Source organism: Zingiber officinale, chromosome 1A (genome assembly GCF_018446385.1).
Source record: "Zingiber officinale cultivar Zhangliang chromosome 1A, Zo_v1.1, whole genome shotgun sequence".
Lineage (NCBI taxonomy): Eukaryota > Viridiplantae > Streptophyta > Magnoliopsida > Zingiberales > Zingiberaceae > Zingiber > Zingiber officinale.
Window position 1 is genome coordinate 65,702,754 of NC_055987.1, and position 16,840 is coordinate 65,719,593.

The 16,840-nt window shown below is 38.8% G+C and overlaps 1 long non-coding RNA gene across 1 annotated transcript; it reads left to right on the forward strand.

Moving 5' to 3' along the window:
• Positions 1–13,271: 13,271 nt before the first annotated feature.
• Positions 13,272–14,062, forward strand: LOC122004912. The gene is made up of 3 exons (XR_006118293.1): positions 13,272–13,675; positions 13,762–13,909; positions 13,995–14,062. It is a non-coding gene; the product is annotated as an uncharacterized LOC122004912 (long non-coding RNA).
• Positions 14,063–16,840: the final 2,778 nt, after the last annotated feature.

Below are 16,840 nucleotides of genomic sequence, written 5' to 3' on the forward strand. Positions count from 1 at the left end.
GATCGCCTTAGTGTCATGCCACCATCGAAGTCGTTTATAAGGATGAAGTTTTCCTTTTGTGTAATAACCCAAATTTGCTCATTTTGAGTCCCAAAAGTAATTTAAAAATAATTAAAAATGCCTTAGAAATATTCTAGAGATTTTTAGAAATTTTTAGAGTATTTTTATGCAATTTTTGGAGGTCGTTTGGTATTTTTACTAAACGAAGGAAGTTTTGACAAAAATTGTCCAAGCCGAGGTTCGAACCAGCAACCTCTGACTCGGTCAAAACCCAGCTAACTAGGTGGGCCAGCGGTCATTATTGATCAAATAGAGGATGAATTACATTTAAGCAGTAGTTAGGAACATTTAAAATAAAAGGGGAATAAAAAGGCTCGGCTGAGGATTTAAACCCGTGACCAGGGGTTCGGCGGAAACGCAGCCAACCAACTGTTCCGCGAGTATTTCATGAAATGGTAAGGTGCGAAATATTCTTAAGCAATAGTTGATAATAAAAACCCTAGTTACAAAAAGAGGGGAAAGTTTTCCCGAGCCCTAATTTCCCTCCTCTCCTCACGCGGCGTCGGCACGACTCCCTCTCGGGCGAAAACACAGCAGGGGACCTAGGGCTTGGTCTCCGGCGCCGGCGAAGGGGTTTTTCCGGCCGGTCTTCACCCGTGCGTGAGCACCTCGACGAGGGGAGCTCGGAAACACAAAGAAGCCGCCGAGAATTGAAGCTTCTCCGAACCCTAGAAGTTTCCCATCGGCTGTAAGTCCAAGAAGAATCAAGGTAAGTGCTCTCACCTGCTGTAAGAGTAGTTCCTTCGATTGGTTTTCGACTGGTTTTGTTCTTGATTGGTTTTCCTTGCAAGTTCTTATCGGTTGGCCTTACCTCTGGGGAGTTGTGTTTTAGTTTAAAGTCACGATTGAAGATATTGCCTAGGTAGCAAATACTTTTGGGGGTTTTGACAGTGACTTCAGTTTTGTATGAAATTCCAAATTTCCTCACTATGTTTTTATGGAGGTTTCGTTTGGTATTTGAGGGTTGGGATCAAGATTAAACTGTGAGTATTCCGTGATGGATGAAGTTTAGTGCACGGTGTGTAAGCTGAATGTTTCCTGTTTGTTTTAATGTCTGACTGAGATGCTTGTGTGATTTGAGCTTTGTATGAAGTGGCGATTTCGTTTGGTTTGAGGTTCTAGCTTTGGATGAGGTTTGCATGTTGTCTTCGGCAGATAGTTGTTAAGTTAAAAAAAAAACAGATTTGGAGTTTGTGCACTACTCTCTAATACCAAGTAGGGGACAGAGTATTAGGTCTGTGAGGGCACCAACTTGTAATTATTGACACACGAAGTAGCTCAGGGTAACGACCTTAGATAGTAACCCCTGGCGTGATGCTCTGATAATGCCCTTTTAGTTGTGTTGAAATTCTAACTTAAAATACCTTTAGAGGTTTGGTACAGTTTAAGCTTGGCTCACTAACATCTGAGTAACGCTAATTTCTAACTCGCTTTCCACTTTTAGTTCTGAGTAATTGGTAAGTGTCTGATAGTGAACAAGAATTGGTATTACCTATAAGTTTAGAGACTAGTAAGCAAATATAATTTCAGTAAGCACTTAATTATTTAGAAGTAACGTTCTGATATTTAAAGACTAGTAAGCAAATATAATTTCTGATAGTGAACAAGTAAGGTTGCGACCAATTGGTACCACCTGAACCAAGTCTCTGATAGCTTAAAATTGATAAGAACAATTTTATTAGATTTTGTTTTTGTTTAGAGCCTTAGTTACTGCTGTGAACTTATATTAACCCTTACAGATTCTGTTGGTTTTTCCAGTAAGCACGAAGTTTCATTTTTCCCTTAGCTGCAGTTTGGTGTTCTTTCTTTTGTGGCTGTCGTGAGCAGGATAGTCCTTGTTCATGCTCTGGATTTTGATATAAATGCATATATGTGTTCATTTGCTCCTAATAGCTCTTTAAATTGGAGCATACAGTTAGTTTTCCTTGCTATTTTAATAAGCATGAGCAGCCATGTATTTATAGTGCAGATTTTCTTTATAAGTATTGTACGCAGATTTTCATAAGTATTGCTTGCAGAATTTGATAAGTATTGTATGCAGATTTTTATTTGTTTAGCATTTCAGAATCTGTTTAGCACAGTTTGTAGATTTATGTTAACAAATATGCAGAATTTTGATTAGCATAGTATGCTGTTTTATTGAGCAATCCAGTACAGTTTTATTAAGTGTTTCCATACAATTCTGCTAAGCATTTCAGTGCAGTGTTAATAAGCATTTTAGTGCAGTTTTGTATGAGATATTCTTTTATTAGAAGTATTAACAAGTATAAGAAATATAAAGAAAAGAAAGAAAAGACCAAGGCCTTAAGTAGATCCCAAGTCAAGACTTTAGGGATTTTGGCACATAAGGTGCTTGTTAAAATGTCAAGACATTTAAAGAAGAAGTAAATAAGTATTTTATTTTTAAGAGGCTAGTACCCGACTTCCGAGGTTGTCGTTAAATAAATCCAGGTGACCAATTCCGAGGTCTTGGCCCTGGTAAGACCGAGGTCTTTACCCTCGTAGGACTGGTGACTCGCTACCCCAGTTTCTATTAGGGAGCGCGCTTTGGTACTACGCCTGGGCCCAAGAGAAGTTGATTACTATTTTGAAGTATTATAAGTATAAGCTTTTGAACAAGTAAAATAAGTTTCACATAAGTATAGAAGTATTAAAGTATAAGTTGTAAACAAGTGGAATAAAAGAATAAGTTTAGAACAAATGAAATAAGTTTCATTTTGTTTTAAATCAGCAAGTTTAGTTTTCTTTTATGCTAGCACGTTAGTTAGATTAACTTACTGTTCTTTGCTATTAGAAGAGCATGAGTAGCTTTACATGTTTAGCATTTCAGCCTTATTAGTTTATTGAGCATGATTAATCTTATTTTTAGCATGCTGTTTAGACTTCCCTATGCTATTTAGACTTTCCTTTGTTGTTTAGTCTTTCCTTTCTTGTTAGGCTTTTCTTTGCTATTTTGAGCATGAGCAGTATTGAGTTCTTAGTTCTATTCCATTTGCTATTGATTCTAGCATGAGCAGTATAGATTCTTATTTCTAGTTCTTTGTTATTAGATGAGCATGAGTAGCCTTCTTTTTAGCATTTCAGTTTCAGTATCTTTTGTATTTACATGCGCATATTCGAGTTTTTGTGAGTTAGATAGCGCTTACTAAGTATTTTGCTTATAGATTGCATTTCCTCATACTGCAGATACAGGAAAGGAAAAGATTTAGCAAAGGAAGGCGACAAGGTGGCGTGGATGGTGTGTGATGCCAGGACTATGGAAGTCTTGGGACTTAGTTTAGGAATTTGTTAGATAAATTCTGTATATAAGTTGATAAGAAAATTTTGGAGTAGGAAGTTGTATTTTATTTTGTTCCGCTATTCATTACTTGCATGATTTGATTTTATTAAACTGCATGGTGATGTTATTTCTTTTGTGCGTTTGATATATGTTCCAGCCACTTGTGGCTGATGTATATTATGTTTGTATCTCAGTTTAAGGTCACCGGTATAGGGGAGACTCTGCCGAAATTTTTTGATAGAGACTCCTCGTGGTTTCGATCATACCGGTTAAGTAGAGTTAGTAGTTAAGTAACGGTCATCCTTAGAGTATAGTAGTAGTAAGAAGGGTGGTCGTTACATTCTGTATCCTCCACAGATTGAATTCGTGCCTCTTGTACATCTCATATGGAGGCGGTTCGTTGATTTTTCGCCCGAGCATCTCTTTGTGCTCCATTTCAAATATCTCACAAAAAAATTCAGAAGGAATATACTAAGACTAGGTCTTGGATTAGTAAAGTTTGAAGTAAAAAAGAAATATTGACGACTCGAGTGGTGTTGCATTGACTTCGAGTAAAAATTGAACAAGAAAGAGTTATTTGAAGAGGAAAGATTTATCATTTCAAATACAGTATGAAAAATTGAAATCCGAAAAGAAAATAAAGCAATTCTCCCGGGCTTAATTGGTGGTTATACCAATTTAGAGCAGAACCTGCTCTAATACCACTTGTGAATCATGTGATTTTCAAAAACTCATCTTTTCTATTTTAAAATCAAAGTAGAAATGCACCGGAAAACTAAAAAGAACGAGAACACAAGAAAACACGATCGATTTTACTTGGTTCGGAGCCTTCAGCGACTCCTACTCCATGACCCAGGTCCTACGGACCTATCGATGGGTAATCCACTAAACCCTTCTTTCAGAACCCCCTCTTTACTATGGATCCTTAGACTCCCTTTCTCTAAGATCCAGATCTATATCTAAATTCAAGTATAAGAATCCCTCATCATCATCATCTTCTTCTTCTTCTTCTTCATTTCTCAAGATCTACCTCCTTTTACAAAATCTCTCCTCCTTTTTCTTAAATTAATCACTCTTCCTCACTTATCTTCCCTTCATGTCTCATCTTTTGAAAAGAATCTGACGTGGAAGTAGTGGATCTAGCGAAGGAAAAGAACTAGGAGGGGACAAAGGCAAAGGAAAAGCTACATCAAAGGGCAAAGGCAAGAGGAGTGCACGCAATAAAGGTAACGACAATGAGTATCATATTATTTTTAGAAATGAAGAACATAAATCTAAATATGATTCTCTTGTTGTCAAAAGGATTGTTTGCACTAGATATTTGGATCCAACTACCATGGATATTTGGGTATTAAGGATGATATAGATTAGATAATTATCGATTTTAATTGGAATGATATGACGTGCACACATCTACCAACATATCGCCGCCTTATTTTTAAAGTTCAATTGAGGTCTACTTCACTTCCAAAGAGGATTATATTGCCATTATCAATTTTAGACTGATGAACCAAGAATTTTAGTGGGTATTTAGTGATTTTAATAATTATTTTATCCTACCTACCCTGGGATCTCATAAATTTAATTCAGATTTTAATTGGAATGGATTTTGGAATTATATAATTGGGTTAAAAAAAAATCCTTATGAGCCCTCTAGAGTTAAGACTTCCCACATGCAAAATCTCATATTTAGATACCTTTATCATGTAATGAGTAAAACCATATTTGGTAGAGGGAATAATGATGGGATATTTAGAAATGTGGAACTTTACTCTCTTTGGGCTATGCTCAATAAAGTTGATCTTGATACCAGTTTCTATTTTTTGCAAAACCTTGTGATAGCCGAGAAAGCAACGTTGAGGTTGATAGTCTTTAGTGGATTAATCACCCAAATAGCTATAAATCTGGGTTGTGAAGTTGATGAGTTGGAAGTCATTCATGCCAACAAAAAGATCAATATCAATGTATATCTTGCCATGAAAATGATTTGCCAGGATGAGAATGGGTTTACCTTTCCTAAAAGGGATGTTTTCCCAATACCTCTACCTTATCCCGAGAAAATGATAGTTCGCAACCCCGCTAATTGGGATATTACTAACACAGCTCCTAAGTTTACTCCCCTTGGTAGAGGACACCGAGCCCCACACCAAGCCTTCATCATTTGGACATGTGCAGCCATTCGAACATCTAGAACCTGCTAGGCATTCTTTTGCCTATGGTACGTTTCCTTCTATATTTCCTTTTTCTAATTCCATAACTCTTAGGATTCGCTTCATGAAAAGCACAGTGTCTAATAACTAATGTTGGGGGGGGGCTTCAAATTATCGGATGACCAATTCAAAGATGTACGTGATCATTTTCAGTTCACGAGGAATTTTTAAGGCCAGGTGGCCGAGTTTGTTCAGGATTATGATACTGACCAGGCGAGAATGAGGGAGTTCATAGAGGCCATGAACATCACTAGACATCAGGTAGATACTCTTTACCACTACCATGAGTACCTTTGCCAGACCCTTGGTTTTCCTAGTTTCCCTTCTGGTCAACAAAGATGAGGACCTCCCTTTCCCCCACCTCCTCCACCACATTGATTTCATCAGAACGATGAAAAGTTTAAGTCTAGGGGGGGGGGGGTGTTTACACAACATGAGTCCTTTGCATTTCTTTTCTTTACATTTTCATCACTTTCATTTGTTTTTCTTATTTTCATTTTTCAATTCTATGTTGCACCTTTGTGTATTTTCATGTTAGTGTTTACCAGTCTTTATTCGATTTGTTTTGATTATAGTTTCGATTATCTTTTTAACTTCTTTGTGGCATATCGATAACATCAATCCTCACATTATAGCTGACTTGTCTAGTAGCAAAATGGTTAGCATGTTCATTTCTTGATTCATGTTGTTGTGGAGATAGTGCTAGTATATTTAGTATATCTCTTCTCTCTATCTCTAGTTGCATGAAATGAGCTAAGTATTATACGTAGATAAGTTTGAGTTTTGGCCTAACCTTAGGGATCTTACCTCCATTTCACATAATCTTGGTTATTGGATAGTTTTGGAATAGTCACGATTCATCCTGTTTGTTTAGTACTTTGGTTCCTATGGTAATTTCTTGGATAGCATTTTAGTTATTGGATAACCTCAAATCATGTCAACTCATTTGAAAAAAAAAAAATCAAAATCCCTACATTTGCATTTACAATTTTGCATTTGTGTTAGTTCTACACCTTTAAAGCACCAAAAAAAAATCATTTGAATAAGGGATAAAAAATAATTATCGTGAGTGAAAACTAATAATTACCCCTTGAGACTGTGTTAGGTTACTGGAAAAATAAATGTTATGTTTCTCTTGATTTTGAGTAGTCCTTTGAGACCTTGTGTAGTTTAAGAAGTATGAACTAAGTGTAGGTAAGTGTCCATCACCGGGAACATTAGGAACTTAATTGGATGATGACTTGACTAGGATAAAGATTGAAACTTGAAGAGCTTGAGTCACTTATTGCATTGTGCACAAGAACTTATGCTTAGGCCATACTTAGGTTACTTCACAATCATGCTCACTAATGAAACTAGTTGATAGAGTTAGGCAAATACACTAGGAATTATGATACATTATAGGAGCACATGAATTTAGATTGTAGTATTTTTCTTGAGGATAAGTAAAGGTTCAAGTCTAGGGGTGTGATATGCGTAGATTATATACACTTTTATGTATCATTTTAGGCATTCATGTACTTTATTTGCACTTGATCTATGTATTTCTACACCTCTTATCATATGTTCAGCATAATTACTCTTCTTTATCAGAGATCTGCTCTTTGTGTATTTATCTATTGACATGAGCCACTTTTGGGATGAAAATGGCGCTCATAGATGATTCAGAGAACAAGTGAAGACAAGGGACTTGGTCGTGTGAAGTTCACATGGTCGTGCCACTTATCAGAGGTGGAGAAAACTTTGACAGTGTGATTTCACACGACCGTGGTAAGAAGTAGAGGAGAAGATCACCACGACCATGTAAAGCCACATGTCTTGGTGCGGAAAGCATCCGACGATCGAACTCATGTTTTGATAATGGCAAAGAATTCAAAGTTAAGACGTTTTGTATTCTAACAAGTCTACTTGAGGATTTCAGGAAAGTCCTAACTGCGGTTAGGCAAAGGAATAAAACCCTAGGGGGTGGTAACCCTAGGTCACAGGGGGTGGTAACCCTATGCGGAAAGTCTTGGCAGGTCGATGACTTCAGGCAAAAAGTCCTAGGGGGTGGTAACCCTAGGTGGAAAGTCCTGGTGTCGCGAGCCAGGTGAAAGACTGGACTAGCCGGGAAGCGGATGTCCAGCAGAAAGTCCGGAAGTATCGAGTGCTGAGCAAAAGTCCAGTCGATCTGGAGGATCGTACTGGCAACAGGTAAATCTCCTGAGTGGAGTAGGTGAGGACGCGTTCCCCGTAGAGGGAACAGTAGGCGTCGGGTCGACCTAGGGTTTCCGGTTGGAAATCCAAAGTCAGACCCGGACAGTCCGGAGACTGTCTTAACATTCTTTATTTTCTATACTGTTATTTTGTGCTAACTTTGTGTTGCAGGATGTTGTTTGGGGCTAACATATCTTGCAGGTACAAAATAACGAATATTTTTTTTCGGATGAACAGTGTCCGAGGCGCCTCCATGGGGCTTGGAGGCGCCTCGGGTTCAAAATCCTGAGCTGGCGCGAGGAGCAGGCTTAAGCACCTTGGAGGGGTTTAAGGCGCCTTAGACAGCTTGGAGGCGCCTTGAATGGGTTTAAGGCGCCTTTAGGTCGCGACAGTCAAAGGATTATCCCAGCGAGCAGAACGGGATAAAATTCAGGCTTAAGGCGCCTTGAAAGGGTTTAAGGCGCCTTGAACACTGTTTATAAAGGGGGTTCGACCAGCAGCTCAACCCAACGAGTTCCAAGTCTTCTTTACTCAACGTGTTGCTCCGAAAGACTCCCGGAAGTGCTGCTACAAGTCTACGACGGCCCAGAGCTCCAAGATTCCTCTTTTTCGTCGTCGGTATAGATTTCTTTTATCGCATCTCTTGTAATACTTAGTCTGTAATAATTGAGCTTATAGTTGTTACCCACCGGAAGCGATCAAGGATCGTGGGCCTTCGAGTAGGAGTCGCCTTAGGCTCCGAACGAAGTAAAATCGACCTGTGTTCTTGTGTGCTTGCTTTTATTCCGCTGCTTTATTTACTCTAACGCTGTTTGCGATTCCGATACGTATGAAATAGCCACGAGCTCTATTCACCCCCCTCTAGCGCGATCTCGATCTAACAATTGGTATCAGAGCGGGGTTGTTTTTGAACTGGTGCAACCACCATTCAAAATGATTTTTTTTCGTGGTATTTTGTTTCGGAGTCACCTAGAAATTAGCTAATTAGCTAAAGTTCTAATTCCTTTTTAATCAGTGTTGCTCAAAGTTGGTCAATACAACTTGAGCTCGTTGTTTTTTTTTTCTTCATCCAGCACTACTAATCCAAGACTCAGTCTTGGAACAGATCTTTTTGTTTTTTGTTTGTTTAGGTCTAAAATGACTCAACAAGAAGGATACAGCACTGTTCGTCCCCCACTATTTTCCGAAGAAGACTTCGGATATTGGAAGGGGCGAATGGAGACATATCTAAAGATCCAGTTCGACACCTGGATGATAGTCAAGACAGGACTTAAACTACCAACTGATACAGACGGTAAGCCTACATCCTTTGAGAACTGGGAGCCAGCCTTCATCAAAAAGGTGGAAGCCAACGCTAAAGCTACCTGCACCATCCAGTGCGGTCTTACCAAGGAGGAGCTCAACAGAGTCGGTCCCTTTTCAACCGCAAAAGAACTCTGGGAAAAACTGATCGAACTCCACGAGGGCACCATGGACACAAAAGTAAGTAAAAGAGATCTACTATTTAATAAGTTGTATAATTTAAAAATGCAGGAAGGTGAGACGGCGAGCCAGCTACACGCGCGCATCCAGGACATTCTCAACTCTCTTCATGCAATTGGACAGAGAGTCGAAAATCGGGACATCATAAGGTACGCATTAAATTCGTTTCAAGGAGTACATTGTGGGCATCAATGGTAGATGCCTACAAGGTCTCCAAAGACTTATCTTCTTTAAAGTTAGACAAGTTATTTTATGAGTTTGAACTTCATGAACAAACTAATGTACAACCATCCGAGAAGGGTATTGCTTTGGTTGTAGGTACGAGTCGAACTCGGGAATCAAGAGTACGACGAAAAATTGAATTGGAATCAGAAGACGAACCCGACTCAGAAGATTCAGAAGACGAACTGACCAGCGAACTCGTGAACCTCGTGAAGAGGCTCTACAAGAAGAAGAAAGGCTTCAACAAGAAAGATCTGAAGAAGGCAGTTCAATTCAAGGAGGCCCAACCTAGTCCGCAAACAAAATTTGAAGTTACCTGTTATGGGTGCAACCAGAAAGGGCATATCAAAGCCAACTGTCCCAACCAAAAGGAGGCCAAAAAGCAAAGAAAAAAGAAGGCCCTGAAAGCAACGTGGGACGAATCTTCTTCGGAGGACGACGACGACGAACTCGATCAGACGAGTTTGCTCGCATTGATGGCCCGGGACCAAATCATCGAATCTGAGAGCGAGTCGGAGGCCGAGTCTGAGCAAAGCCACGGATCCGCATCCATTTCAGAAGGGCCAGACTCCACTGTAAGCATTCCAAGGCTTAATAATTTAGTTAATTACTTACTTCGCAAACTAGCTAAGTCAAACCTTAGGATTAAATCACTTCTAAAGGAAGTAGTTGTCCTTAAAGAAGTGGCAAACACTAATTCTTTACCTGATCAAGTTCAAACTGAAAATTCTACTCAAGTTCAAAAACTTGAGGAAGAAAATTCTAGTTTGAAAAATCAGTTAAAAGATTTAAAAATTACTTTAGAAAAGTTTTCTCTGGGCTCCAAGAATTTGGATATAATTCTTGGGACACAAAGAGCCATTTACAACAAAACTAGGCTGGGATATAAAAGTAAAAAGAAATATAGATCTTATCTATCCTTAATAAACAAACAAAATAGTAAATCAGTCCAAGCATGGGTCCCCAAGTCCAAATTGATCAATCAAGTTGGACTTGGCCAATACTGGGTTCCGAAGGATCATATACACTACCTTGATAAACCATACCGAGGATATGATCCAGGGAAAGCTAAAAGAAAAACTATCTTAAAAATCTAAATTTGAATTAAAAATCAAATTAAATAATTCGAAATTAAATTATAAATTCTGAATTCAAACATAGAAGGTGGATCCAAACTAGCTGACACCTCCAACTGAACTACCCGACAGGGTAACTGAACCCAATTTACCCGAAATGGGTAAAACAAGAGTAGATTACTCGGCAGGGTAATTAAGGCTAGTTTAAAAAACAGGCTAAGTTTAACTTGAACCACAGTACTGGTGAAGTTTTTGGATGATAGTACGTTAGGGAAACTTGGGCATCGCATGTCTAGGAAGATATGGCTTCGACCTGGTGCATTTGGCCAAGTGGAACTGACCGAAACTACCCTTAAATGGATCCTAACTAGTTAGACCAAGGATTAGTATTAAGTCCAATGGGTAGGACTATTTGGAAAACCTCGAAAGCATGGTTACTTTAATGAGCTCCGTGTGACTTACCATAGCCCAGAAGTTTATCCAAAGAATGCTTACTTGTTGAACCCAAAAGCTAAACCTGAATCTAACACAAAGTTAAACCAGACCCTTAAAATTCAACAAAAACTCATCTCACAACAATTATAGGATTCCCTGATTGACAATTTAGATCGGTGAGATGACACAGAAATTTCAAAATTATTTTAAAACTAAAATTATTTTAAAAACTTAAATTTCAAAATTATTTCAAAAACTTAAATTTCAAAATCATTTTAAAAACTTAAATTTCAAAATTATTTTAAAAACTTAAATTTCAAAATTATTTTAAAAAACTCAAAATTTCAAAATTATTTTAAAAACTTAAATTTCAAAATTATTTTAAAAACTCAAAATTTCAAAATTATTTTAAAAACTCAAAATTTCAAAAAAACTCAAAATTTCAAAATTATTTTAAAAACTTAAATTTCAAAATTATTTTAAAAACTCAAAATTTCAAAATTATTTTAAAAACTCAAAATTTCAAAATTATTTTAAAAAATCAAAATTTCAAAATTATTTTAAAAACTCAAAATTTCAAAATCATTTTAAAAACTTAAATTTCAAAATTATTTTAAAAAACTCAAAATTTCAAAATTATTTTAAAAACTTAAATTTCAAATTTATTTTAAAAAAAAACTTAAATTTCAAAATTAGTTTAAAAAACTCAAAATTTCAAAATCATTTTAAAAACTTAAATTTCAAAATTATTTTAAAAACTCAAAATTTCAAAATCATTTTAAAAACTTAAATTTCAAAATTATTAACTCAAAATTTCAAAATTATTTTAAAAACTTAAATTTCAAAATTATTAACTCAAAATTTCAAAATTATTTTAAAAACTTAAATTTCAAAATTATTTTAAAACTTAAATTTAAAAATTATTTTAAAACTTAAATTTCAAAATTATTTTAAAAACTTAAATTTCAAAGTTATTTTAAAACTTAAATTTCAAAATTATTTTTAAACTTCAAAATTTAAAAATTATTTGAAATTTACTTTACAAAATCCATTAAACTTTAAAACCTTTTTTAATGTTTTAAATCTTCTTATTAAATTTATATATATATATATATATAAAAGGGGTAGGGCGCCTCCTGGAGGCGCCTCCCACAACTGGAAGGCGCCTTAAAGAGCGGCGGGAAAGTTCCCGCCGCATCACCTTAAGGCGCCTCGGATCGATCCGAGGCGCCTCCTAAACCTACTAAAGGCGCCTTAAACACGCTTAAGGCGCCTTCAGTTTTCCTCAATAGAAAACGAACAGAATCCTTCTGTTCATTTTTCTGCCAACGCCGAGTATATCCTCCGCGTGCAGATTCTAGCAACCAAGGCGCCTTCATCCCATTTAATCTTCCCTCTACACCTGGCAATGCCTCCTAGGAAGCGCCGACACGTTGACCCTAATCCAGTTAGAATTCCATCAGCAGATATCAGATTTCCCACTATACATCTTAGGGATACCTTTGCTAATTATGTTTTTGAACCAATCAAACCTAGATATGTAAATAGGACCTTTTATACCCAGTTTTGTCAGCCATCTATCCAAATGATAGAGTACTATCAACTGGACCAATTGGTTTACTGCACTGATACAGTAAACCAGGAGTTATGTGCACAGTTTTATCACAACCTTGAGAGGGTTGATGATAATATATACTCCACTAGAGTTGCTGGCGTTGACATTGAGCTGACTCCCACCCTGCTACGCACCACCCTAGGACTTAGGGCTTCAGAGTCTACTTTCTTATGCTACCCCAGTAGGGACTTATCATTTGGCGATCCTTATTCCCACATTACGTTAGATACTATCTACACGTATTTCTTTGGGGAAGAGAGGCCTGCTGGCCTGACTGAGTTCAAGTCAGTCTCTCTTCGGGTTCAGGACTATATGATGTATAGGGTCCTGACAACATGTATTTTGCCGATCTCATCTCGGGATGTCCCGAAGATGAGATCTTCACACTCATTTTTCTTGTACGCCCTGTGTCATCGATTTGACATCGATATAGCCTTACATATGTTTCAGAACATTATCTGTGAGATCTCGGAAAATTCAATTAATAGGGTTATTTGGAAAATATCCTTATAGAATTTTTCCGGAATTTTTAGAAATTTTCTAGGAATTTTTCGGAGCGCGTATGACGGATTTTGAGGGGATCAATTTCGGGTTCGGATTAAAGCCTGTTTGGGATACCCGCTTAAGTGAGGAAAAGTGTTAATTATAAATTTCCTTTCTTATTTCTTTTTCCCGAACCCGACTTAATCCTTTAACCGAGTTCTTCCTCCCCTCTCTGCCCCGACGCGATCCCGATCTCCCCTCTCTTCTCTGTTCTCTCTCGCGGGCGATCGGCGCCGACGGGAGCAAGGCTTCAGCTCCGGCGGTCTTCCTTCTACCGGCATCGATCCTTTAGCTCAGATCTAGCCGAAGCCTTCTCCTTCTCGCTCTAATCTCTCTGAAGACTCTCACGGGGACGAACCGACGCCGAGCGTGGACGAGTCGACGCCGACGATCGCCGGTGTAGATCTATCTGCGGAGCTTGCCGGAAATCAATCAAGGAGGCACGAATTATCTTGATTTCCTCTGCTCAACCCTTCCCCGATCTTTCTTCTCGTTTCTGCCGACCCTCTCTTCCCCGATTCGATCGCCGGCTTGAAGATGCCCTAGGGTTTCGAAGGTAAGCTATTAACCCTAGCTGTGGATTTTAGAGTTTTGGTTTTCTTCTCTGTTTACCGATCCTAATCTTCTTGACGGTGGAATTAGGTCTCGGGTTTGGAGAGGTTGGTATCAGGGAGGTGTTGCTTGGATTAGGGAAGGAATCAGATCAGACTCGTGCTAGGTTTTCCCTGGATTGGATCTTGGATCTCCTCTGCCTTGCTATTGATTAGGGTACGGGATTGAAGAGGAGGAGGTAAGATGAGTAGATTGTTTCTTGGACTTAGTTGGTGATAGGTTTGTGTTGAGATCTAATCTCTTTTTGATCTGATTAATTCCAGGGAGGTTTGTTTTGTTTTGGTTCCAGCAGCACTTCTTTGGCTGCGGATCAAGAGCAAAGGTTGGAGATTGAGGTAATTGATCAGTGATTGATTAGCCATTTATGTGTAGGAATAAATTGGAGATGATATGTTAGTATATCGTTAGTTGATACATGTTGTAATTAGTTGTTAAATTGTGTAGATTTATTTGTGTAGAATAAATCTAATGGAATGGTTAGGGTTAGGGTAATTAACCCTAGTCAACCGTTGGATTTATAACCTAATTGGTGATCAGGGATTAGGTAACTAACCCTAATCGACCATTAGATTTAAATTGGTAAGTTGTGATTGTGGTGATTAGGGTTTTGCCCTGATTTAGCATTGAGAGTTTTATTTAGCTATTTCATTTGGATTTAGCTAAATAAAATATATATGTTGTTTGACACAGGACTCTGATTCGAGACGGGCGTCTCGACTTCGGATTTGGATTGTACCTTCTATTTGAGGCGGGTACCCTTTGACTTATCTTTTGATAATGTCTTATGATATGTTTAGCTTATATATACTTACTAGTGGTAGATAGTAGATTATTCTTTCTCTTGGTCTTAGCTAGTTGATACCTATCACATGCTTCATCTGCTAGTTGCTTTATTTCAGGATTGGATATTTTATCTCTTGCCATGTGTATATATGTTTATAGAGATGCATATCTATAGTGCTCTACTCTACTGGATTAGTTGCTTTACATGTGTGATACATGCTCTTGGATTCATGATACTTACATCATTGTTATATGTGATGTCTTTGGATTTATGCTGTTTATATCATGGTTATATATATGCGTTTACCTTTTGGGCACACACATATATGGAGGAGGCTATGTTCAGGTATGACATACTGTAGCATTATGCACCATCCTGCATGATTGCATGCTGGGCGATTGACGACTCCATTATTGTTGAGCTCGTCGGCCGGCTACATAGGCCTGTACACAACGTGTTTCACTGCATGGGTAGTGGCACAGCACTCAGGGTGTGTATGGCAGGTTGCTCGGTGGTGCACCGCTGGGGTGCTCATGGGTAGCACGATACAGCGGGGTTGCAGCCGGGATCCCTCCCCGTCATCGCGTACTGGGAGTTGAGAGCATTGCGCTCCCTCACTATGTTTGAGGTAGGAGGATTGGTGTACTCCGACAGCATCCCATTCACTCGGTCACTCATCAGGGGTAGTGACGGCAGAGTGCACGGTGTCACAGCCCTACCCACTCGGTCTCACCATTGTGTGTGAGATGGCTGACTGGTTGACAGGGGTGACCATGTCATATTGCATCATATGCACGGATTGCATTCGTTATGATTGATGCATTTTGGTGATTGTATATGATTGACATGCATACATGATACATTCTTTTGCTTTGACTACTTTTATCTCTGTATGTTGACAGTCAGTTGCCCAAGCCTCGCAGGTGAGCACAATTTATTTCAGTTATGCATTTTCTTATCATTCTTGCTATAGACTGTACTTTATGCCTTTTGCTGGTTATTACAGTTTATTTCAGCTATGCATATCTGTTATACTGTTAGGAGACCGTACCGTAGGTTGTACTGTTAGGAGACTGTACTGTAGGCTCTATGGTTTAGTGTACTGTACCATAGGATGTTGCTAGTAGTTATATGTTGCTGTACATATCAATTGGATTACCTGCTGAGTTCTTTGAACTCACCCCATTGTTACTATTTTTCAGGTTGAGGCCGTTAGGAGATATTCCAGTCGCTAGCCCCATTATCGCGAGGATTTTCTTTGTCGGATTATATTTTGCTTTTGCATCTTATATACTTGTATTGTGGGTTTGTATTGTGGACTTTATATCGACCACTTGGGTTTACTACTTTTGGTTTTTCCGCTGCGGATATATTTTCATTACTTCGTGGATTTTTCGTTTCTTCGTTGTAGTGGAGTAGGATGTGTACGTATATCTTCGTTGGTTTCTATATCATCTTTTCTTTATATAACTGCGTGGATTGTTCATATTATATCTGTGTAGAAATGTTGAATATAACTGCGTGGATTGTTTACTATTTGTGTGTATTGTTCCGGCCGAGTGTGGCCGAGGTATAGATATATGTATACTGAGATTCATATTGTCCGCCATACAGGGGAGATGCTGCCGAAATTTCTTCGGACAGGGACTACCTGGGGCGTGACATTATCTATGCATCTGGGACAGTCACCTCCAGGACAGTACACATGCCCTATTGTCATATTCTGACATGCTTCTTTTCGACTATAGAGGGTATAGATGTGACCAGGGGAACAGTCATTCCTCTTACTATATATGACGAGCTAGGATCTCGTAGTTGTAGACTAGCCAGTGCTGATATCACAGCTGATGGAGTTCTAGCCTGGACAGGACGACCACAGCCAGCAGCTGCCCCTATCGCTCCAGCAGCCGAGGATATACCAGGCGAGGGAGAGGAGTGGGCTAATTTCTTAGCTGAGGCTCTTTTCTCAGATCCCTCCCCGTCTGCCAGACCATCCACCTCAGCTGGACCTTCGACATCTACATCACTCTCCGTCGAGGACCGACTTGCTCGACTCGAGGTCGAGTCCATCCAGACACGACGGATAGTTCTCTCTATTCGATCTGAGATGGCTGCCGGATTTACGTCCCTTCGTGACGAGATACGACGTCTGGGTCAGCCAGCACCCGAGCATCCCCATGCACCATCTTCCCCTGATGACCCTCCAGCTGATGCTCCTCACATGGATGATCCAGCTATTTGATATGACTATTTTTTTGCATTGTACTATGAGCACCTGCACTACCTATTCATTTTGTTAGACTTCCTTGAAGGGTTATGTACTTA